Genomic DNA, 23,758 nt, shown 5'->3' on the forward strand with positions numbered 1-23,758 from the left:
CCTCTGGGAGCCCTTCTCTGCCAGGCTGCTGTAAGAGCTCCTGGCCCTGGCAGCCGGCGCACGTGGCGCTGACCCCGACTTTAACCGTGGGCCCCGTATCTCCGAGGGAGATGGCGCCAGAACCTCTGGGCCGCAGCATCTCCCAGGGAGTTGAGCACGTCCAGGATTGCAGGCAGGTGCCTCTTCCCTGTGGCCCCAGGGCCCCTCCAGTCTGCGGAAGGCGCCTGTCCCCTGAGTCAGCCAGGAACCCAGCTTCCCCTCTCTGGGCTGTGCGGCCATGGCGAAGAGTTGGGGAGATCCTTTGCATTGTTCCAGAGCATGTTACAGGATTCCAGAATGTGCATTTTGTGGGTACTAGTTCTGTTGCCCCCAAACTCGAGGCTGCTTCTGTGAGTCCTGCGCAGTGACCGGCGGAGGGGTCGGGCCCTGGCGGTCTGCTCAGTGGCCCGGGAGCCCTCCATGTCCCGTCAACTTCTCAGATCCCCAATCTGCTCACGTGTCGATGGTGCTGGCCCGGTGAGGCTGGCACCAGGAAGATGCAAGCTTCTGTATGTTAAAGTTCTTTATCCACATTAGTTATTTTGTTAGTGTTGGGGCTCAGTTGTTGATGTTTTCTTTTTTCTGATTCATCTTGAAGACTGTGCAGGAGCCAGTCTCTCAGAGGCATCTGTGGGTGTGGATACACTCACCTTCAGCCAGGACTTCATTTTGGCCAAGAGCCTCATCTTACTCTGGTAGCGAACGGTGTGGTTCGGAGCCAGGCTGGATTCTCTGCAGATGGCATGAACGCTAATGACTTACTATATTTATATTGCAAGTGGGTGATTTATGGTTAACGCCAGACCCGTAACTTTTCATCTCCTGACTCATGTCGCAGAAGCTTCATCCGTAATGGCCTGTTAGATTTAGGAAGTATAAAAAGACTCGAGTGGAGGCCATTTCTGTCCTTGAGCTGCTCACGCAGTTCCCCGCAGCCCGGCCTGGTGTGCCGGGGAGGGACGGCCGAGCCACTTCTCCGAGGGGCCACAGCTCCGAGGCGGCAGTCTGTGCTGGCACTCGGCGTGTGTGGCTCCAGCCAGGAACAGGTTGCTCAGTGAGGTTTGTGGCCTGAGACCCAGGTTACTCCTCAACCTGTACCCTTTCTCAGCTCCCGATGGTTGAGCCTGTGGAGGGTTGAAGAGATTATTTATTAAGTGCAGCTTCCTGGTCCCATCCACGTCTCCTGTACCAGGGACACGAGGGTGAACCTACGAAGGCCTGGGAGCTGCCCTGGGCCTTGTGCACCCAGGGGGTCGAAAGCCCCTGCCCCAGCTTCGGGGACTGCATCTCTGTCTGTGACTGTCATGTGGCAGGCGGGTTAAGGGCCTCCGAAAGGCTCCCTGACCTAATCCCTGCATCCGTGATGGTGTTACCGCACACGGAAAGGGCTTTGCCGTGTGCGATTGAGGAGCTGGATGTGGGGAGAGTAGAGTATCCTGGATGGTCTGGGTGGAGCCAGTGCCATTGTGTGAGTCCCGTGGCACTGACTTAGCGTGGGCCAGGGATGCACCCCTGCTGCTGGCTTTGCAGGTGGAGGGAGGGGCCACAAGCCAAGAGATGCGGGTGTCGGTAGAAGCTGAAAGAGGCAAGGAGACGGAAGCAGCCCTGCGACGCCTTCCTGCCAGGGAGAATGCTCTCTTCCTTGTCACTTCACGTTCTCCCTGCAGCGTATCCCCCCCTTCCCACCCTCCTGGCCGTTGGACCCACCCCCACACAAGGCCAGAATCCCAGTGATGCCGGCCCCGCCCACTCGGCCTCAGATCTGCCTGTCTTTTCCACACGAAGTGGCAGTGGCAGTGGCGGCACTAGGCCCTGTGTGGGGGTGGGGGGCGCAGGCCGAGGGCACATTAAGCTCAAGGCTGCAGGAGAGGCACGGAAGCAGCGGATGCCCTCCCTCCCCAGCTCCCGAGGTCTTCAACCCTCAAAAACACTTCCTGTTATTTAAATCTTGGTCCTTTTGGTTTTTCTCTCTTTGAATCAAAGACTTGACTTTGTGCAGTCTCTGAGCAAGAGGTGTTTCTTTCTCCGCATGGCCCTATGTGTGACAAGGGTCTTGTGTGGGTACCACGGGGGATGGGAGGCAGGGAAACCTGCTTGAAGGTCCCAGTCTAGACACTTCTGATGAGCAGGAAAGATGGTCTGTCCTGAACTTTCGGGCGGCTGCTTCCCATTTACAGAAAGCTTTCCCAGGAATATTCTGATTTCGTCTTTCAGGGAGAGTGACGCTGCACTGGCTTTGAAGGGGCTGGGGGCCTTGTGTCCCCTCCTTCCCTCCCCCCTCTTGTTGGGTAAGTTACTCAGCTACACGATTCTCCATTTTTCCTCTGATTCAGCAGCTCAAACAACAGAAGTTTCTCTCACAGCCCTGGGGGCTGGAGGTGGGAGGCCAGGGTGTTGGCAGGGCCGGGTCGTTCTGAGGCTGTCTCCGTGGCTTGTAGGCGGCCACCTCCTGCCTGTGTCCTCACACGGCTGTCCCTCTGTGTGTGCCTGTGCCCTGATTTCTTAGAGGGACACCGGTCAGATCGGACTAGGTCCACCCACATGGCCTCATTTTAACTGGACCACTGCCATAAAAAGCCTGCCTCCAAATACAGCTACATTTGAGGTCCTGGGGGTCTGGAGGATGTCAGACTGTGAGTCTGGGGGGGCACTGTTCAGCCCCTAGCCTTTGGCAAGGAGAGTGCTCAGTTAAGGAGTGTGTAAGGGGTTAATTTAAGTGATGATGTATCTAACGCATTCCTTAGCTTACTCAAGAGATGGCAAGGAGGAGGAATTTTCCTTGAGCGCCCCCTGCAGGCCGGGTCTAGGTTCTCCGTGGCTGTCCCCTCACTCAGTGTGCACAGCAGTCACCCTCCAAGCCGAGTTCCTCAAAGCGCGGACCCTGACCACTCACCCGGGGCTTTTGGAGTCAGAAGGGTTGGAGCCTGGGAATTAGCATTTTTTAAAGATTTTATTTATTTATCTTTAGAGGGGAAGGGAAAGAGAGAGGGAGAGAAACATCAATGTATGGTTGCCTTTCATGCGTACCCTGCTGGGAACTGGCCTGCAGGGAACCTGCCTGCAACCCCAGTATGTGCCCTGACTGGGATCGAACCGTGATTGTCTGGTTCGCAGGCCCGCTAGCACTTTAAATAAGGACTCCAGGCACTCGAAGCCTGGTGAGTCGGCCTCGGTACTGTGTGCCTGTGCACGCCCCTCTTGTCTGCTGTCCTGTGACCGCGGTCCACTCCTCACCCGGCTCCCTCGGATGGGGCTGTCTACCACTCTGGCCGGTTCCATTCCCCTCTCATGCCCTGCATCTGCCCTCCCAGCTGCAGGAGTGACTTCTCTAAGACACGAGGCCGCATCGCCCTCCTGCTGAGCGCTTGGGGGGTGGGGGGCAGACTTGCTAGGAGTCTGCAGGAGGCAGCTCAGTCTGGCCTCTGGCTTGGGCCTGCCTGGGGCACCTCTCCCGCCACTCTCCAGGTGCCCCTGGCCCCAGCCTTGGACAGCCAGTCCCTCCAGCCTCCCCAGCTCTGCCCATGGCCGGCCTGCTGCCCAGGACCCCGTGGGCATCCCTCCTGCTGCCTGTCCTCCCGCCCGAGTTCTCAGGCACAGGGCTGGGACCCCCGTGCCACGCTCCATTTCCGAACCCAGGACACACTTAGGAAATCTCTGTTGGCTGAAAGGACACAGAAGTGAGCTTCCCTGCTGGGAAATGAGCTCCCAGCACCTTTTCCAAGGCTGTGCCACAACCAGTGGCAAAGCGGAGAGGGGCACCTGCCTTTTCAGGAGTGTTCTCTGGGCCCTTCTCCACCCAGGGAGCCGAGACGGCCTGCCCTTCGCCGAGCGCCCCGGGCCTTCGTGAGCTCCCATTGTTTGTCCCGCTTCCTGTCCCCTGCTCAGTTCCAGGCTCTGTCTTCTCCAGCTGCTCCTTCCTTCTTCCGACTGATGTTTCTGATCTTCTGTGGACCTGGAGATAAATCATCTGCCACTGATTGCTCGGCCACCTCATGGTGGCCCCTGGCTGAGCTCATCCCTGTGCTGGTGGAGTGCCCTCGGCAGGGCTTGTCGAGGGAGCTCGGTCACCTGTTCTCACGACAGGAAGAGCCCTGACACCTGTTGTACTTCCTGCCCTTGGACTCGTGGCTGTGCTGTTATCCAGTGGGCCATTGACCGCTCTGCAAAGGAGCTTCCGGGGGCCCAAGAGGCCAGGAGAAGAGGCCAGGAGGCCGGGAGTGGCTGGGGAGGAACCGAGCAGGGGGCGGGGCTGCTCTGCCTGCCTGCGGGCCCCGAGTCTGTGTTTTATTGAGGGTCTGGGCAAGGTTTCATTTTAAAATACTTAGTCGAAATGTGTGAGAACCCTAACCTGGACCATCTCTAAGGCCCTTCCAGCGCTCACCTTCTTTGGCTAAGAGAACCAACCTCTTTAGAGCTCTAGGTGTATGTCCTGGGGGTCACTAAGGTCAGGTAGACCTGTCCCCGCTGTCCCTAAGAGCTGTCCTGGCCACCCAGGAAGGACAGTTTAGCATGGCTGAGAGGGAAGGCAGCGTGGGGGGTGGCAGGCAGGGCTCCCTGGTGTGACGAGCGGACTGGCACTTGTCCTGGCCTTGAGCGTCCACAGTCACCCCCACTGGTCACTTTGAAAACTGAGGTGGTGAGCAGGGGGCTTTGACATTTGCTCCAGGCCACATGGCTAAGCCTTGGGTTCCAGTTGTCTCCCCCTGTAGCCTGGTGGACATAAAGCCAGGGGACTAGGCTCTAGGGGTATGATCACAGCTTTGGGGAGCAGGGTGACATGCGGGGTCCATTCCTGAGCTGCCGGGAGGTGGCAGGTGTCGGAGCCTGAGGCTCCGTTGGGTGTGATCGGCAGGCAGGCAGCGAGGGTGCCCCGTGGGACAGCAGGACGCATGTCGTCTCATGAACCAGCCCCGAGATGAACTGCAGCCTGTAACAGGCTCTGAAACCCCCAAGTCTGAAGCCTGCTGACTGGCCCCAGGGTGCACGGGCCAGGCTGTGCTTGTGGATTTTCCTTGGTTTTCTGAACAGCCAGAGACTGGCTCCTTATCTCACCCCCTCTATTCTTCCCTCACCTCTGAGAAGGACGACAAGGGCGGTTCCAGGGAGGTGACCGGCCCGGTCACCTCCTGCGCTTCCCCACACATCCTCCAGCTGGCCTCCTGTTCGCTGCTTCTCTCCTCTCCTGCGCTCCTGCGGGCTCAGCCCCTCCTTCCATTCCAGGCTTCGCTCCCAGAGCGCAGACTTCGTCGTGTTCTCTGACCTGTGTTTGAAAGCACGTTGAAGCCCCATCTGACCTGCAGTGGCTGCTCTCTGGCAGCCCCCCCTCCTCAGGCTGCTTCTGCCTCAATGGGTGGGTGGGTGGGGCCGAGGCGCAGCGGTGCCTGTACCCCCTCCCTGGGTGTCGGGCTGTTAAAGCACAGTGATCCTGGTACTGGTTCAGTGGTGGGGAGACTTCACTCGGGACCACTGCGACAGGTGGGAGAGCACAGCAAGGTCAAGGTCACAGCCCAGGAGCTGAATGAGGGGGTCAGTGGGTGGGGAAAGTGCCTCAATTTGTTAGGTATAAGGCGCACCCACATTTTTGGCCCAAACTTTCATGGGGGGGGGGAATCTTCCGTTTTAATTTTTTAATTCAGTTATTTATTTATATTTAGATACTTGTTTTTTGTTATAAAGGAATTTTGGCACTTATTTTTGAACATATGATGGTATAAGAAATTGTATGTAACAAATAATTACAAAACACCAGAATAGATACAAAATATTTCAGGTACTATCCATATATAATGCACATCCTTATTTTTCCCTCAAAAACAAGGGCAAAACTGTGCATTATACAAAATATGGCACTAAGAAGGCCAGCAAGGTCAGGGGCGGGGCTGTCTGACCTGGTTGCTGAAGGCAGGTCCAGGACTTCGGAACCGGGATGGAATCGGGTATTCAGGGGGATCAGACATCAGGGTAGGTGGGTTCTCACTAAACTGACCGGGCTGGGCAGGCTGAAGCTGGGAGGGACGGCCGAGGGGTAACTGGGCACACGGGTGCAGAGGCCCCTCCCTGTATGAGCAGGGTCACGCTGGGGTGGGCATTGTGGACGTGGGCAAAGACACTTCTCTTTACAGTTTCTGTGTTCTCCTGGGACAGGAGCGGTGATCTGACTTGGGCAGCAGAGAGCAGCCTAGAGCGTGGTCATGATCACGTGGTCACAGTTAATGGTAGATGCTCGCGCCTGCGCTGTGGGAGCCGCGTGGTCCTTCGGACCGTGCTCTCCGCGAGCCCTCCGGGGGAAGTTCGCCTGAGCCACAGGTCAAGGGAGCCAGCAGCCTGGTCTCAACAGCCTCCTTCCTGCAGCTCAGGCAGCGGGAAGCCTGTCCCTCCGGGCAGTGGGGCTGAATGCAGCCTCCCAGGCCGGTCCCCAGGGCCCTGGCCACACGGGGACGGGGACGTCTCCCGGGGTGACCGGAGCTTCCGGTCTTGTTGCTCGAGGAGGCAGGTGTTTTACTCTCACCCCGCACCTTCCCTGGTGTTCAACCGGTTTGCTTTTGAGCTTGACTTAATTTTCTAAGAAATTCTTTTTTTCGTACATAAGAATTCTGCATCACTTCGTTAAGATTGGGAAACACAGAAAAGCAAAGAAGAACTAATGCTCCCCCACTCCATCCCCCCATACAGCTCCTGCCCGCCTCTGTCGCACACCCCTGAGGACTCACTTCTGTCCCCACAAAGGGGTCTGTGCAGGCCGGACGCAGAGGTGGGCAGATGATGCCCTCGTGGACAGCTTCGGTCTGCAGAGGGACGAAAGACTGTCCTCCGTGTCCACACTTTCAAGATGCCCTGCAGATGCGTGTGGTGGGAATGTGGCTACTTAGCAACAGCAAGATCACATTTCCATTAAGGATCGATTGTCCATAAAGACCTGTACACACGACGGAGCCAGACCAAGTCCCACCTGTCCTCCTCTCTGCTTTCTGCCTCTCTGGGGAGCCCCTCCCCCTGGGGAGCGAGGATTCTGTCCATGCGTGTGGTGTTCTTACCACCCGTGCGCACGGCCGGAAACGGAACATTCGTCTTCACGTGTTAGACGTTTGTATTGGTTGTAGTTGTGTTCGCTCCTCCTGTCGTTCGGTGGTCTGCCCATGGCGGCCTGTGCCACGTGGTGTGTGAGCTTGACCGTGTGGGTCCCCAGACAGGGGCCGGGGTCCTGTTTTCTCTCCTGTGTGAGCTGCTGTGTGGAGTTCCGTCATATCAGTGAGCCGCCATTTCCTCATCTCCCGAGTTATGTGCGGCCTGTGTTTTCCATTTTTTGGCATGATGGGATTCTTCCTGAGCACCGTGGGAGGCAGCTTGGGGGACTGGGCGCATGACCCGTGCCTGCTGGTACCTGCACCATGGGGATTCCCCGCCCCTGGGGTGTGGTCTGGACTCACTGACTTAGGAAACAGCAGACAGATGGGCCATCACCTTGACAGCGGGTTATGAAAAGGCTGTGGCTTCCATCTTGGGTGCTTTCTTGCTGCCTCTCTGGTCACTTGCCCCGGAGGAAGCCAGGTGTCATGTGGTCAGGCAGGCCAGAAAGGAGGCTGCCAACAGTGCTGTGAGTGAGTTTGGGGGCAGATGTCTGCACCCTTCCCAGCTGAGCCTTCAGATGAGACCACAGCCCTGGACACAGTCCAGCTGGAACCTCATGAGAAGCCCTGAGCCAGGGGCACCCGCTAAGCTGCACCCAGATGCAGGACCTGGAGGACCTGTGAGATAACGATGTTGACTGCTCCACACTGCTTAGACAGCCAGCACGAGCACACCTGGAGAGTCCCTTCGGACCTCCTGACGCTATAGCAGAGGCATCGCCGCATCCTGTGGCCTGCTCACGCTCCGCTCACGCTCTCCGATCCTGTTGGGTTGATCTGTGTTCTACCTGCTGCAAGGACAAAGTGGTTCCTTTGCCCCACGTCTGTGCAGCACTTACAGGTCAGACATTGCCGTTTTACCTCATTTATCTGATGAGTGTAAAATAGTATCTCGTGATTGCTTCAATTCGCCCTTTCCTGAGTTCTACCCAGGCTGAACACTTTGTCAATGTCTATTGTCTTCTGGTTTCCTCCACTGTGAATTACAAGTTCATTTCCTTTGCCCACGGGGGGTGGGGAATGGATGTAAATTATCTTTTTCTTACTGATTTATGGATTTTTTTAAATAGTCAAAAGACACCCTGTGTCAGCAATACTATTTTACACATTGCCTTTTAAAGTTAACAGCATATTGAGAATATTTTCTATGCCAACGTATACATCATTTTGTTGTAGATGTGCATATATATTTGTATGTATTATAATGTATCACATATAGTTACATGTATGTGGGTGTATGCATATGTATACACACGTAGGTGATTTATTTAGCTGACTGTGTAGGTTGTTAGCAGGTTTGCATTAGGAGGAATGTGGCTTCATATGAGACAGCTACGTTCTGCTGCAGTAACCAATATCACCGCCCCAAACCTTGGAGGTTTGCAACATCCTTCATGGTTTCTTTCTCACTCAAGTCACCTGACCATTGACTGCTGGCTGTGACCCTGCCCTAGACCCTTGTCCCTCTGGGATCCAGGCTGACGGCAGTCCTGGTGACGGAACTGGTCTCCTGGCAGAAAGAGAAGGGCAGAACAATATATGGTTCTTTCTGCTTCAGCTCGGAGGCAGAGCCCCCTCCAAGGGAACCTTCATCGGTCCCCTCAGATGTCATTGGCTCAAGCAGACCTGTGGCCTGGTCTGCCCTCAGGGCGGTGGGAGGCATCTCCAGTGACTAGTTTGAGTCCTATAGTTTGTGAACATTCTCATACCCTCCTCCCCTCCTAATCTGTGTGATTGTGCTTCAGGACAAATTCTTAGAATTGCTGATAGGTTAGGAATCTGCACACTTGTAAGGTCTTGCTGTTTAGTATGAAGTTGTGCGTAATTATTACTCCTGATGACTATTTCTAAAGGACAAAAATACTGTCATTGTGAAACACTCCACGGCACCCCCTGCCCCCTAAGCCTGTAAGGACTTCTCTAGCTTGGTCATTCTCGGGCCGCTTTCATGTTCTATTTTCTTCTCTCGCCACCTCGCGAGGTTTGGTGTTGTTGCAGGTGTCCTTTGCGGGCGTACAGGCGGGGCCCCGAGGCTCAGAGAGGCTGAGGAACTCGCTTGGGCTGCACACCAGCTGGGGGAGGAGAGGCCTCGGCTCCCGGGCTCTTTCTCCGCCATCGGGCCTTCGGAAGTTGTGACTCAGATGTCCCTCCTGGCATATGTCCAGTTGTGCCCAGTGCCAGTCAGCCCGTGCTCAGGAAGGTCCCGTTCCTGGGGACAAGCCGGCCACGGCTGCAGCTGCTCAATCTGTATTAAGGTGTCACTGACCATCCTTGGGTGGGGAGGGTGTGTGTGCTATTTTTAGGAAGAGTTAAGGGAGCCTTGTTAATCCCCTTAGCAGGCAGGACAGGACTGAAGAGATGGGATGGTCTCTTGAGGACCAAGACTTTTTCATAGGAGGGGAGCACTGGAGACCGAGGAAACCGGCTCGAGGGACCTTTGTGTAAGGGCTCGAGTCTGTGAACCTCACTGCAGGTGCAAGGGCAGGGCCCCTTCCTCAGTGCCTCGCAGACCTCCCAGCAGCTGGTCCATCTCTGGGCCGGAGGAGAATTTGAGCCAGGACTAGTTAGTACCTTGCACTTTTGATTTCCCGGCGGGTGAGGTGACAAGCTGGCCGCTTTAGTCAGGTTCTTCATTTCCTCTGCGCCGGCAGCCCACTCGTCGGAGAAAGGCTGTGAGGGGCCCGGGAGCTGTCACAGAAGGATGGCATGAGCTGTAAATGTGCACCCTGTACGTGGGTGCTCCCCACCCATGGGGGGGAGGGCCAGGATCAAAGAGGCGGACAGTGACGAGTGCTGAAGATGTGGAGAAATTAGAACTCGGGTGCATTCCTGGTGGGCTTCGTGGTGCTGGGATGACGTTCTTTCACTCGATCATGTTGGTCTGGTAAAATCTGTGGGCACGGGACACTATGGGCTTTGTTCTCGCACCGTGACCTTCGAACTCTTCAGGGCTCAAACGTGGGGGTGGGTGCACCTGCACTGCTTTCTCCCCCCGTCCCCAGCAGAAGAGACACGTAGGCCTGCAGGTGAAATGTGGCCCCCCAACCAGCTGTGTGGCTTTGGGGAAGTGGTTTAACCTCTCGGAGCCCAGTTTCCTCATGTGCCCGGGACGCTGGCAGCACTTCCTTCGTGGCTTTCTGGACCCCGACCCGTAAGGCACAGCTGTTCTGCTGCGGGGCCTGTGGCTAGAACCTCGCCCAGTCTCAGTGAGGATGATGTGTTGCCAGGATTGGCAGGGACACATTCTGTTGATGTGTCTTCAATGTTGGGTGATGCAGAATGTCACTGACAGTAGTGGAGGGGGGGACGGGGGCCTGGGAATGCCTGTGCAGGCGCGGCGGCACCTGTTTGTCCCATGGAGACTCCGGCTCGGAGGGGGCTGGACTTGCCGGCCACGCAGCCTGTCAGCAGCGGGCTGGGCCCCGACTCCAATCCTGCCCACCCCCACCCCCACCCCGCCCCAAAGCTTCACTTCAGGTGCCAGGGGAGGCTCCTTTGACACTCAGTCTGACCTTGAAGCACCTTTGCGGTCAAGCGTGTGCACGGCCCTGCTGTCCAGCCGCCTCCCGGCCCAGAGCCCTTTTCCTGCCTCTGCCTACCGCCCTGGCCTGTCCGTTTGCCTCTGGCCAAGACGGAGCTTTTATAATCCTGAGGATTTCATTAAAGTAGCCCTGGAACTTCTCTTCTCTGGGCTCAGTCCTACCCCCGCCCCTCCCACACAACATCTGTTACAAATTCTAGACACTGCATTGGATGTGTAATAAGTTGCAACTACAGTTCATTGGAGGCCCCCTCTGCCGAGCTCCCCGTGTGCCCCCGAGGTGGGTTGTCTGCAGTCTGGCTTTAACCCGCTGGCCCCGGGCGGTTTTTCTTAAAGCCTAGTCGAACTACCCGAGGGTCCAGATTTATGATGGGATTTGTGCCGGAGACTCACGTCCAGGCATGTTCTCAGGCCTTCTCTGCTGTGCCCGTGGGTGGGGGCTTGTGGAGACTGAAACTCTGTCCCAGACACACGGAAGGTGCCGGAAGACTTCAGGACCCTGGGCGGAAGCTGCAGGCTTTGCTCTGTGGGGATGGCGAGGGGCTGGGAGAGGCTTGTAGGGCTGAGGCTGGCCCTGCCCAGGGCTTCCTGAGGGAGGCTGAGGCCCCAAGGGCTCCACCGGGGATGTCCCGGGGGGAAAATTAGTATTTGGAAAAGATCCAGAAGCTTAGGGTTTAAGGGGTCTTCATTTCAAAGTTTCGCTGTCTTTTGCATTTAGATGGGGGCGGTTTGTATGATCTCAGACAGCAACTCCCCCGGGTGAGAGCGGGGGCGTGTCCCTGTGCCGGTCCTTTCCAGGGTGCACGCTGTGTCCCCAGGAAGGTGCTGCTGGAACAGCCTGCCCTGCCTCGGTGCGCGCGGCCAGACATCTCGGGGTCCTGGGACTTGGCGAGCTGCAGTTGCTGGCCCATAGCCGGGTGGGGGTGGACCATCCTAAAAGCCAGAGCCCATGGGACAGGCTCCCGGGCAGGGCAGTTCCAGGGGGGAGCAACTTCCCCAGCCTGGGAGGGGCACTTGCCCGGGCTTTCAGGGGCGCTAGGCTCTCTGCACGGGGGGGACATTCCTTATGCATTCCAGGCATAAGGAACAGCATGTGCTAAGGCCTCTGGGCTGTAAAGAGCCGGCTGTGTTTCAGCCACATGCTAAGCTCTCCTGTCTATGGCTCTCATTCTCTCTGCAGCTGAGTTTCGCTTCCCCAGGCCAGGGGAGGCACAGCATGTTCCTGGGCTGGGCCACCACCCCCCAGAGGCTGGCCAGAATGTTCCAGCCTGGCCTCTGAGGAGTCTGGGTTTTTCTGTCCCGGGGCCTGAATCCAAGGCCGGGGTGCGTAAGTGGCCCTTTGCATCTTCCCCACCCACATTGCCCGTCCCACTTACGGGCAGGTTGATGCTCAAGCCTGGCCGTGGCTGAGCCGCACAGCAGCAGCGCGGGCTTTAAGACAGACGGCTCCCGGTCAGGGCCCCACGTGGGACAGGAGAGGGGGGAGGACCAGGTTCCCACTCTCTCCTTCCACCTGCCTGTGTGTGGGGGGTGAGGGCAGCAGAGTTTTAGGACGAGGGAAACGTGTGCCCCTTTTCATTCCTCTTCATGCCTCGTTCCCTACTGTGCCCATTCTGCCAGGCTGTTGTTCCCTAAGGCGCCCACTCCAGCACCATGGAGGCCTGTTCCACCCCCTGAAACACACCACAGTCCTTACTTATCCCCGTGTCCCCGGCCCCACCACTAAGAAGGCCCATTCTGGGAGTGCCGGTTCTCTTCTGTGCAAGGCGAATTGGCCTGGTGGTAATTCATACTAGTGTGTGATGGATTCTCGCCCGGGTGTTTGGATGGTGAGCCAGCCTAGCTCTGCCTGCAGACTCCACGTGAGCTATTTCTCCTGCTCTCAGGGTTGTCCTGTCTTCCACTTCTGACTTTGGAAGTTTTTGAAGCATTTTCAAGGTGAGGAGTAGCTTTGGCTGGTGCCTCTGGTGGACGGGTTTGTGAGCGGTGGCTACCTGCCTCAGACTGCAGACCTTATGTGGAGCGTGGGCCCTGCCGGCTCGGAGAGGTCTGGCTGGAACCGACTAATACTAAGTTTGAGGCCAGAAACAGCACGTCCTTGCAGAGCGGACTTTAGATTGGCCACCGGTGGCACGTCAGGTCTGTCTGTTGTCCTGTTGTTGCAGGGGTGGGGGTGGGTAGGTGGTAAGAGGCCGGAGGAGCAACCAGAGAAGACAGAAGAACATGTCTCTGCCTTTTCACACTGGTTGGATGACTGGCCCGTCGCCGCACTCTTCCCAAGCAACTAATCTCCACCAGCCTGTCCTAGGCATCCAGGAAGCCCCGCGGTTACGGAGAACGTCCGTACGCCAGGTCTCCGAAGTGCAGACCCAGCCGGGAGCGGAGGGCTGTGCCGCGCTGCTGCGCAGAGCCCGACGTGTTGTTGCCTTGGAACCTGGTTATCCAGCAGTGGACGACCCGGCGTGAAGGGTCCCTTATTAAAGGCTAAACAAAACCGGAAAAGGCAGAACGAACCATGCAGAAGACCGAGTGCCGCAGTGAACTCATCAACCCCGCAGCTTTGATCTTGCAGGACCAGGCAGACACGGTCTTTGATGTTGGCTCTCCGTACAGAGGGAGCCTGGGTAAGTCTGTGAAGGGAGCGCCCTACCTCTGAGCCAGGGATTAATTATATAACAGAGCCCGGGTTCCTGGGCAGGTGGCCCGCTGGGAAGGGGCCTGGGAGGCTGCTGGCCAGGGCCCCTGCTGCTGCCCCGGTGCCTGGGGATTAGCCTGAGGCCTGCTCATCTGGGAAGCATGAATGCACACACATCTGTTGAGCGGACGCCTCGCATGGCATTTCTTAAATTGTACAGTTACTGTGTTTATGGAACCGCTGAATAGCGTCTTGGATATCACCCGACAGGTCTGTGAAATGGAGCCCTGTGCAAAGAAATTAAGAAAAGCTATCAGGGCATCTGCGGCCGCTATTGGGCCATCTGGTGGCTCAGAAATATTTTATAACCAAATGAGTGAGACAGGCTTCTTGCGCGCCACACATACGCAGCTCCCCCCCCCCCCGTACTCTTTACTCTCTCTCTCTCTCTCACTCTCTGGGAAACATCGGAGAAAGCCTTTCTCAGGAGGGCTTGGAGCACACCTAGCTGGTGACCTTGGGCAGCTCCTTCGTCTCCGTCCTTGGTTTGTTCCTTTGTGACCTGGAGGCCCTATACTCAGCGCTGCTCTGTGAATCAAATGAGGTTCGTATGTGTGTCTCTGTCGACTTGTCTTGGACTTTAAAACACTGTGTACTTGAACTTTTTCTGCTACATGCACGCTCACCGTAGAACATTTAGAAAGTAGGAGACTAGAACACAGATTACTAATCTGCAGTACTCCCTGGCCCCAGCCGGGGCAGCCACCGGGAACATTCGGCCACGTTTCAGAAGCCTGAGCACACAGATGGCCTGTGCGCCCAACCACGAGGAGGGATGTGGACATAAACGGGGTGTGAGCCTGTGCCACGTCTCAGTGTGTGTCTGAGGGGGGAGTGTGTGTGCATGTGTGTGCAAAGCCTTGGGGTTCTGAGACTTCCCACGGTTGGAGCAGGGGCCACAGCCCCCTGGGCAGGGCACCAGCTCAGTTCCTTTAGTGCCTTTCTCCCAGAGGAACGGTGGGTGCAGGGGTTGTGGGCGGACGTGGCTGGCCTCCCCAGGGGTCTCTGAGCAGTGCCCAGACCAGGCGGCCAGCATGGTGGCCAGGCCAGGAAGCTCTGGGACGGGGCTGAAGACCCCTTATCCTGCAGCTGCCGAGAGGTGGGAGGGGACCCTTGGAGTTGTCCTCAGCCCTACAGCCTGCACACCTTGCTCAGGACCCGCCTTTGGCATCTGGGAGGAACTGCTCCCTCGTCCCCAAAGCTGTGGCTTTGTCCCTGCCATCCCCCACTGCACTGCACTCCTTGTGGCTTTTTTTCCTGTTTTGAATCAGGAGCCAGTTCTGTTTTTTAGAGACAGTTGAGCAAAACAAGCCTCCAGATACCCTTGGGGGTGTTTATGTCTTAGGTCTGAGCCAGTGGGTGTGAATGACCAGGATAGAGTGTCCCCCACTGGGCTAACTGGGCAGGTAGCTGAGAGCCAGGGACCCACGGACGGTGTGTGTGTTTGTGCCGACTGGGCCCAGGCAGGTGTTTGGCATCCTTGCCATCGAGCGGAACTTACATGTGCTGCCTTCCCCGCACCGCGCCCCCTCCCCTCTCGCTTCCCTGTCTCTTGTGTTCCCGGACTCCCCCGCAGCAGGTTTGCAGAGCCTGGCCTTCCCCTCCCCCAGCTCTCCGAGGGTCAGGACCATTCTGAGGACGTCCAACATTCCATTTTAAACCTTTGTTCCTCTCCCTCTCCACACCCCCTCCACCCCTCTCTCCCGCCCAGACTGGTTTCTAAGGGATTTTTATCTGCTTGTGGAGCCTGCAAAGTGTTTTCAGCCTCAAAGGCACAGAGTGTTCGTAGATAAGGCCGAGTATTGCATTACTGGAATTCACTTCAGCAGCCTCCAGAACCCCTGCCCCCCCCCCCCCCCCGTGCTGGCTGGGGCGGAAGCCATTATTTACTGGACGTGAAGGCCAGCCTCAGGGAGGGGCGTGTGTCCAACCACTGCGGCTCTGGGGTCCCTGCGGTGGCCCCTGCTGTTTAGAAGGACTTGCTCACGTGGTCGCTGGTTTGGTCTTCTCGCGCCCTGGGCTCCTCCTCTGTGCCAGGCTCAGCCAGGTTGGGACCATGCCGGGTGGGGACATCCAAGGAAGTCTCCCTCTGGAGCTGGTGATGGCTGGGCCACTGTGATCTCAGGTTAGGGGCAAACTGTGGGCACCCGCCCTTAGGTGGGACAGAGACAGGGGGTGGGGCTGGAAAACAGGATTCAAATGGCCCACCTACCACCCCTGGCTGGAAGTGCCTCTGGCCACCCTGGGGTTCCAGGATCTCACTGGGGGCGGGGTGTCACTCCCAAATAGCCTTCCCTTCCTGCAAGCCCAGCTCCTGTACTCTGGGACCTTCCACCGGCCCGGGTCCACCACAGGTTGGAGCACACTTTGATGACTGCCTCTTTCCGTGGTGCCGGGGTGTTTATTCCCATCTGGGTGTTCATTTGGGGGTTCCCGAGGTCTCCCTCGTGCGCCCGGCCCAAGCAATGCTGTGTCCGCTCGCCTTCCACTCCTCCTCCCTGACTTCTGTTTCCTCCCAGGGTCTGACGGCCCAGGCTTAGCAAGGGAAGGCCCAGCCACCCAGCGCTCAGCCATCCTGTCCCAAGCATCATTACCACCTTCTGTGAACCCCAGTGGTAAGGGGGCGCAGAAGCCAGGCCAGCGATGGAGGGACTTAGGTGCAGAGAGACGGACCTTTTAACCCTCTTAGTTTGCATCTGTCAGGGCAGCAGCTGTGTGTTTATTTCAAAATACCCTGAGTGCTGGCCTCCCAGGACTCCAGGTCTGCGCGGCATGTCGTCAAGCGCCTGTCTGGTCCAGCGGCCTGGCCTGATTTCCAGAAGCGAGCCTGCCTTTGGGGCCGTGCCACAGAGCTCGGGGAGGGCCGGTCGTAGTTTCACCCGAGCTCAGGAATCTGTGTCAGTGTTTCTTAGCCCTCGGGGGAAAGCAGCCGTCGGCCGGAGTCAGGGCGTCCTGATGCGGCACATGGGGTATGTCGTTCCCCGTCCGTGTTGCCTCCTCATCCCCCTCTGTGGCACGGGGGCACTTGGCCGGCTCAGTGGGGACCGCACTGGCCAGTGCGGGGCAGCCTTTATGAGCTTCTTCCTGTTGTCAGCAAGAAGAAATGGAATCCGAATCTTAAAAAGGAATTTTATTGCGCATCTTCTCTACTATAAAAATGGTACCTCCGCATTAGAACTTCTTGAAATACCAAATGGTAAAAGGAGATAAGAGAAGATGGCATCATGTCGTACCTGCCAGGTGACCGCTGTTCTGTGTGTGTCCAGGAAAAGCCCCCATCCGGCACCCTCGGCCCTGGCAGAGAGGTGCACCACGGGCAAAGGGTATTAAAGAGAGGATCAGGGGGCTGAGGTGGGGGGGCAGTGCAGACAACTGTACTTGAACAACTATAAAATTAAAAATGAAATTTAAAAAAGAAAAGAAATAGAGAGGATCATAAAAACAAGACAGTCCCGAGCATTTTATTTTTGTATAGAACATTTCACGTGAACATAAAACATGCATTCATTCCCCCGTCTGCTGACCTAGGGCCGAGGCCTTGCTTGGAGCGCGGGCCGCCCGGGCGGTGTCGGGTCCGCCGGGCGGTGTCCACACCATCTTTCTTGCGTCGCCCTTTAACGCGTGTTCTGCGAGTCTCGGTCTCTGTTCCCATCACTGAGCAGGAACTGGGTGTCTCAAACGTGCTGGTTTCCCCACGTCCCTAATATCGTGCAGTTACTCTGTCTGTGCCCCGGTGCCTAACTTACCAGTGGTCGTCCCCAAGCATTTAACTCTTGCTTCATAGAAACAATTCCTTTCTAACCTCTGTCCCAGTGGTTTAGGTGCCATGTAACTGCGTGATGTAATTACGCAAGTACAACGGTGTACGTCGGTTTGATGAAAAGCACACCAGAGTCTCGGCGAGCTCAGAGAGCTGCCCTCCCTGACAGCTTGGCAGGTCTTGAGGGCGCCCAGTGTGTCCCATGGTCCAGGGGCAGTTCAGGGCAGGCCCTTGAGGAGGCTTCATCTGTGTGTGTGTGTGTGTGTGTGTGTGTTTTCTGTCTGCATTCCTTTTTATATACAGAACGTTTTGTGTGCTTTCCGTCTCTAAACTACTTGGAGAGATCTCATCATGTTATCAATTCCAAGCTGAAGTCTTCAAACTTAAACATACAGCAGCTGACACAATACTTAGCAGTGAAAGACTGAAAGCTTTCTCTCTAACATCAGGAATGAGACAAGGGTGTCCACCGTTGCCACTTCTGTCCAGCATTGTCCTGGAGGTGGTAGCCCCAGCGATCAGGCAAGAAAAAGAAATAAAAGACATCTAGAGTGGCACATAAGAAGTGAACTCTTAGCAGATAAGATGATTCTGTGTATAGAAAATTCTAAAGAATCCACTGAAAAAAACGAGAGAGCTTATAAATGAGTTCAGCAGGGTTGTACAGTGTAAGACCAATATAGAAACAGAGAGTTAAACAGAGTTCCCGTCTGATACACCCAACAGAAACGAAACCTGTGGACACACGAAACCGTGCACATACATGTAGAAATAACCCAAATGTCCATTAGAAAAGTAGTACATCCACGGAATATCTGGCAATAAAACGGAATGAAGCACTGGCACACGCTACAACGTGGATGCAGCTTAAAAACCAACGAGTGAACAGAGTGAGTCACCGAAGAACACATGTTGTGGGATTGCGTTTGTATGAAACGCCCAGAACGGCAGATCTGCAGAGACAGAAGTAGACTCTGGGTGTCTGGGGCTGGAGCCAGGGCTGGGGGGCTTGGGGGGAGTGACTGCTAACAGGGTTCGGGGCTTCTCTTGGGGGAGATGAAGACATTCTCGGGTAGGTCGCGGTGATGGCCACACAGCCCTCTGCAGCTGTTACGTCCTGCACTTTGGGGCTGGACTCCGTGTGGTACGTGGGTTATAGCTCCATAAAGCTGCTATTTTAAACCCCTTCTGAGGATGTAGAACACACCTCGATCCCCATGCACATGTCGCTAAAACTTTTCCACTGCAGTCTCGAATCTCCTTCTCTATCTTAATGGGCTGATATCCCAGTGGATTCGTGTAATTGACTTCATCCTCCATCAGTGGTGCCATTGGCATGGGGCGTGCATGCTGGGGCAAGACCCAGGCCTGTCCCTTCCTCCGTAGCTCTCCGGGGACGTCCTGGAGTGGTCTCATCGCCCAGGGGTCAGGAGAGCCCGGAGCACCCACCTCTGGCCTCCCCAAGGGTGTGGGGACAGAGCCTGGGCCTGTGCCCCCAGCTCTGCCCAGGCTTCCAGCCCAGAGTGGGGACTGCCTGGCCTTCTACACTCTCTGTAGCAGAGTGGAAAGAATCTTCCAGGCTTCTGACCAGCGAGTCATCTCTTCCGAGGCGCAGGCCATTCTTGACATTAAAAAAAAAAACATGCTGGCCCCGGCAGGTGTGGCTTGGTTGGTCGGAGTGTTGTCTGGTACACCAAAAGGTTACAGGTTCGATTCCCAGTCAGGGCACATCCAGAGTTGCAGGTTCAATCTCCAGTTGGTGTCACATCAATGTTTCTCTTTCTGTCTCTCTTCCTGTCTTTCTCAAACCAATAAACACCCTCGGGTGCGTTAAAAACACACACACATTCTGACCCGGTTACAGAACTGGGATTGCGATTGTACGGTGCTACTTGGTTTGAACCGGTCGCTGAAAAGGAAGACTCTTTCTGAGAACGGCCGGCGCTCGTTCTGCAGAGAAGGTGGTTGGCTGAGTGCAGAGGTAGCCCCTGCCCTGGGCAGCGGGCACCGCCCTGGGCAGCGGTTCTCTCTGCCTTGCTGTTGAATTTGCTGGGGGACCTTAGAAAGGTCACTTTGCCTTTCTGCACCTCAGTGTCCTCATCTGCCAGCTGGGGCATATTTCTGCCCTGCTGGTTTCCAAGGTGTGTTTGAGGACCAACCAAGTCCTGTGAGGGGTAGGACTTCGGGGTCAGGCGGGTCCCATGGCGAAGAGGTCCCTGGCACATGCTCACCTTCTCCACGGTCTCTTGAGGCTGTGGTCACCTCAGCTGGCAGGAGGCCCTGGGGGTGTCACGCTTCTGCTTTACGTGGGAGATTGGGGCAGCCCGAGGGAGTGTCACTTTCTAGGACCCAAGGGGGGGGGCAGTGCCTCCTAGATGTCAGGATTCTGTGACCTGATTAAAATTTTTTTAAAAATTAGGATGAATATAGGATTGCAAATTTTATACTTTGCCCAGTAAGATGGTAAGACATTCTCATCTACTATTAGTATTCTTTTATAATAGAAGGGACCTTTTCATAGCAAAAGTGGTAAAGAAAACTGTTCTCTCAGAAGCAAAGACAGTCCTCTGAACCTTCCCCCATTGTCATTATTCTTCTCTTTGTTGCGTCTGGTCCCCTCGGGGGTGTGCGAGGGCCCTCAGGCCCGGACGGACGCTGGTTCCGAGTGCTCTGGCTCGTGGGGGTCAGGGAAGCCAGGGTAGAGATGCTCAGCTCTCCAGATCGGTCCCTCTTCTCGGGACATTTCTGTTTTTTAATTTTCTATTATAGAAAGTTTCAAACATACAAGTGTAGCAGGAATAGGAAAATGAAGGGTGAGAGTTTTAAAAAATGGGAGGATGGGTGTCTGGGATGTTCTAAATTGGGTCTGAAGGCAGAGACGTGGGTTCGTCATCACCCGCTAGACATTTGGCGGATGGTGAAGCCACGCTGGTAACTGCCTTCAGCATCACCTGACCAGACCACCGTCTAGAACCAGGGGCCCAGGGGCCGCACCCGGCCCCTTGCTTGTTTTGCAAATAAAGTTTTATTGGAATAGCCATGCTTTGTTCATCCTGTACGCCATTGTCTTTGGCAGGCAGAGTGGAGGAGTGGGGACAGAGACCATGTGGCCCACCAAGCCCAGAATATTCCCTCTCTGGCCCTTTATAGAAGTCTGCCAACTCCTGGTCTAGACGTGACTGCTGAAACCCAGGTGGAAAAGGGACTCTGTAAAAGTTTTTATTCTGAGTGCCCCCACACAATGCTCAGGTCCTTTGTACTGTAGTTTTGTGACAAGATCTCTCCTCTGCTCTGGGCTTGCATTCCTCCCATGACGGGGCGCTCACTACCCCAGCATCAGCACGTCCCAACATTGCGCAACCCTGTTGCTCAGTTGTTCCTGGGCTGGCTCTCCCTGACGCGGCCGCTCACAAGCCTTCCTGTCCAGCCCTGCAGCCGTGCGCTCGCCACTCCCTCCTCATTCCACAAGTGTTTTCTGAGTGCCCCTACCTGCCAGGCAGTTGAAGGCCTCTTGGGAGCTTCCCAGCGCCTTTGTTCTACCCTTAACTGTAAGTGGCCACTTCACCACTCACTTGAACAGAACCTCCGATCTCTTCCCGGAAATTCTAGGCTTGAACTTGGGCAGACCTCGCTAGGTTAAGGCAGGGCCCCGGGCCCGCTGCCTTCCCAATTCACTCGCCAAGTTCCTTTGGAGGCATCGTGTCCTGGTACCGAGGAGTCAGCTGAGGTTCCAGGGCTCACTGCACAGCTGGAGGCCCAGGCGCTGGGACTCGAAGCCAGGTCTCCCGGCTGCGTGTCTCATGTTCTTTCTGTTTACCCCTACCCACCGTCAAGGCAGGGGCAGGAGTCCTGACTGCTCAGAGCTCCTGTTGGCTTCTTTCGGATTCTGCACAGGCTCCATGCAGGGACTATGGATGGGGGCTTACCGTACAAGCACCTCAGGGTTTTTACAAGCATCTGGTCCTAAGTATGCAGCCCCCTGAGAACTGGGGGTGCCATCTTTCTTCACGAACTGTGGTCACCTGGCCTCCAACTGAGGGGCCCACTGAGCCCCCTCCACGTACCAGGTGCTGTGGGAGGCTCGGGGTAGACAAAGATAAGGATGACAGTGTCCTTGTGCCCTGGAACTCACAGACCAGTGGGTTGGGAGCAAAGTGAGCACGTGCCCCAGCCTCTCCAGGGCCCAGGGAACAGTGGGCGGGGCCTTCCCGGCGTGGGTGGCAGTGACAGAGAGAGAACCTTTGAATCAGGCCTTGAAGGATATACACGCGTTTGCCAGAGTAGCCACACAAGTAACCGATGCTGACAGGGAGTCGAGCAGCAGTAATGGGTGTTTATCACAACGGCTTTCCCTGGAGACTGGCCGTGACTTTGTTAGTGGGTGTGGTGACGCCCCAAATGGCTCAGCCCCTCTCCCTTCATCTGTCGCTGCTCACTGCCCTGGGCTCAAAGGGATTGAGAAGCTAGTGTTGCGAAGACTTCAGCAGGGTGAAGTCCTCTGCATAGATGCACCAGTTTTTCTTTATGGAGAACAATGGCAGCGGAAGGTTTTCCTCTGCTCTGTGTGGGGGTCTCAGAGCACGCTCCGTGGGGCACCTATTGGGAGATGCCAGCTCTGCTGGGGCCTTGGGATCCGTCTCGGAGGCTGCATTCCCTTCCCGGGGCACGTCAGTCATGAGTCAGTGACTGACCTCAGCAACTGCACGGAGCAGGATGGTATTGATATTTGGGCTTTTTGGCAAGAGAACCAGCCTGGAGACAGTCGTACGAAGTCTGGTCCACAGCCCGAGGTCCTGCCCTGCTGTCCGAGTGTGGGGGACAGAGGCACAGAGGAGGCCTCAGAGAGGGGAGGGAGGGAAATGGAGAGAAGGGGACACAGGCAGGGCCCCGAAGAGACAGCCCGAGACCAGGTGGGGACAGAGACGCGGAGAGAGGGAGACAGCGAGGCACAGACGGGGAGGGGCAGGGGAGAGCAGGAGCCCGTCGGGGCCAGTGCCTCGGAGTCGCCCGCATGGCCGGCCCTTTTCTCTCCTTGGGACATCAGTTTGGCGTTGGGCCCTCGGGCTGGTGGGAGTCAGCTTTCTACTCCACGTGTCCCCCTCCCCACCACCGCCCCCTCCGCCAGCCATGACTAAGCGTTTATCCTGCACCAAACCTGTGATAGGTGCTGTGAGTGCACATTGTGCTCACACGGGTGTGCACTGGCCATCAGCGTGCCCCCCCCACCCCTGCTGCCAGCTGGTGACAGGCGCAGAGCAGGAACTGCTAACCTCTGACTGCCCGCTCTGCCAGGCCCTTCTGTTTTCCTATTGGCTGGTTTATTCACTCACTCGCTCTTCTGACTCTAGCAGCGACCCTGTGGGGCGGGTTTTACTCTCTCTCTTCCACACATACGTTGATGCCCTGCAAGGTCAGGGAACTTGCCTAAGGACACACAGCTCGGAAGTGCACGGTGGGAGGCCCTTCTCGTATGTGGGATTCGTGGGGTGGCTTTGAACGGGGTCTCCAAGGGCAGGCTGAGGGTCAGCTTAAGGCAGGAGGGGTGCTCCGGGACAGTGGGGACGGGGAGGGCTGTCACACACTGTCGTCCTTGTGCAGCAGCCACTCAGAGAGGCTGAGTGACTGGTCCAAGTCATAAAGGTCGTCCGGGGCCCCCGGTCTGCCTGGCTCTAGAGCAAGTTCACACTTGGGAGCCCCGCCACCCCGGGGCCAGGCCAGCACCCCCGCATTGGTGGCACGAAGCCAGGGGTGGGTGCCCTGAAGAACCCTCACCTTCAAGTGCCTCCCCTGGGGTCTCGGCCCCTCCGGTCCCACCACGCTCAGGGGCCACCCCTTTACTGCCCCCGCCCCGCAGACTGGGGACCTGTGTCCTTGTCTGTAAAGCTGTTGGAAACAGTGATGCTCTCGACAGTGCCTCCTGCTCCTCTGAGAACCGGTGCTGTCCATCAGGGACGGCGCTCCGAGGGTGGCCCAGTGGGATGGAGCAGGTGCGCGGGGCACACAGGCGGCCAGGTGGCTGGGGAGAGGGGACGGGACAGAGCACCTGGCAGGGACAGCCACCACAAGGCCGAACTCACAGACCAGGGCTGCATTATACTGTCTTAGGTTTTGTTGCTTTTCCTCCTTTCGCTTTCCTTAGGTTTTGCAGTGTTCCCACCCCTTCTTCTGTCACAGTGCGAGTGGTGTGCTGTGAGACCCTCTGAGGCTCAGATGCTGGCCCCAGTGGGGGCGGGGGCGGGGGCAGCAGGTACGTGGGACTCCTTGTGGACAGATTCACCCCGGGGTGCCCTCCTCCAGGGCCTGCACTGGAGAGAGCGGAACGGCTGCCTGTGTCTCTATCAGCTCGCTCTCCACGGCGCTTGCACGGAACCGGGGTGCTCTTGCAGACATCACGACCTGCTCTCCCCACGAGCTGTTTGCAGAACAGTGTCATTTGCTTTTGCTGTTTCCCCACCTGCCGTAGAGAAGAAAACCCGAAAGTCACATTATTGTCCCGCACACAGTCCCGTCCCATCAGTAACAAGAGCAAGACTGTTTTCCTGCCGTGAGGCAACAGCAGGCTCTGCAGGCAGATGCGTGCTGTGTGCTCGGTAGGA

The 23,758-nt window shown here is 56.6% G+C and overlaps 1 protein-coding gene across 3 annotated transcripts in view; it reads left to right on the top strand.

Moving 5' to 3' along the window:
- HPCAL1 (hippocalcin like 1) overlaps nucleotides 1-23,758 on the top strand; it is a 79,224-nt gene that overhangs the window by 16,209 nt on the left and 39,257 nt on the right. The window contains exon 1 of one of the 3 annotated variants that reach the window (XM_037151748.2): nucleotides 15,425-15,527. The exons of the other annotated variants lie outside the window; for them this stretch is intronic. The gene's annotated coding sequence lies outside the window, so the exon portion shown is untranslated. Of the gene's footprint in view, nucleotides 1-15,424; nucleotides 15,528-23,758 lie in introns of those variants that run through there. 3 annotated transcript variants of the gene reach the window in all.

The sequence above is a fragment of the Artibeus jamaicensis genome, unplaced genomic scaffold (genome assembly GCF_021234435.1).
Source record: "Artibeus jamaicensis isolate MK-2021 breed Jamaican fruit bat unplaced genomic scaffold, CSHL_Jam_final contig_465, whole genome shotgun sequence".
Lineage (NCBI taxonomy): Eukaryota > Metazoa > Chordata > Mammalia > Chiroptera > Phyllostomidae > Artibeus > Artibeus jamaicensis.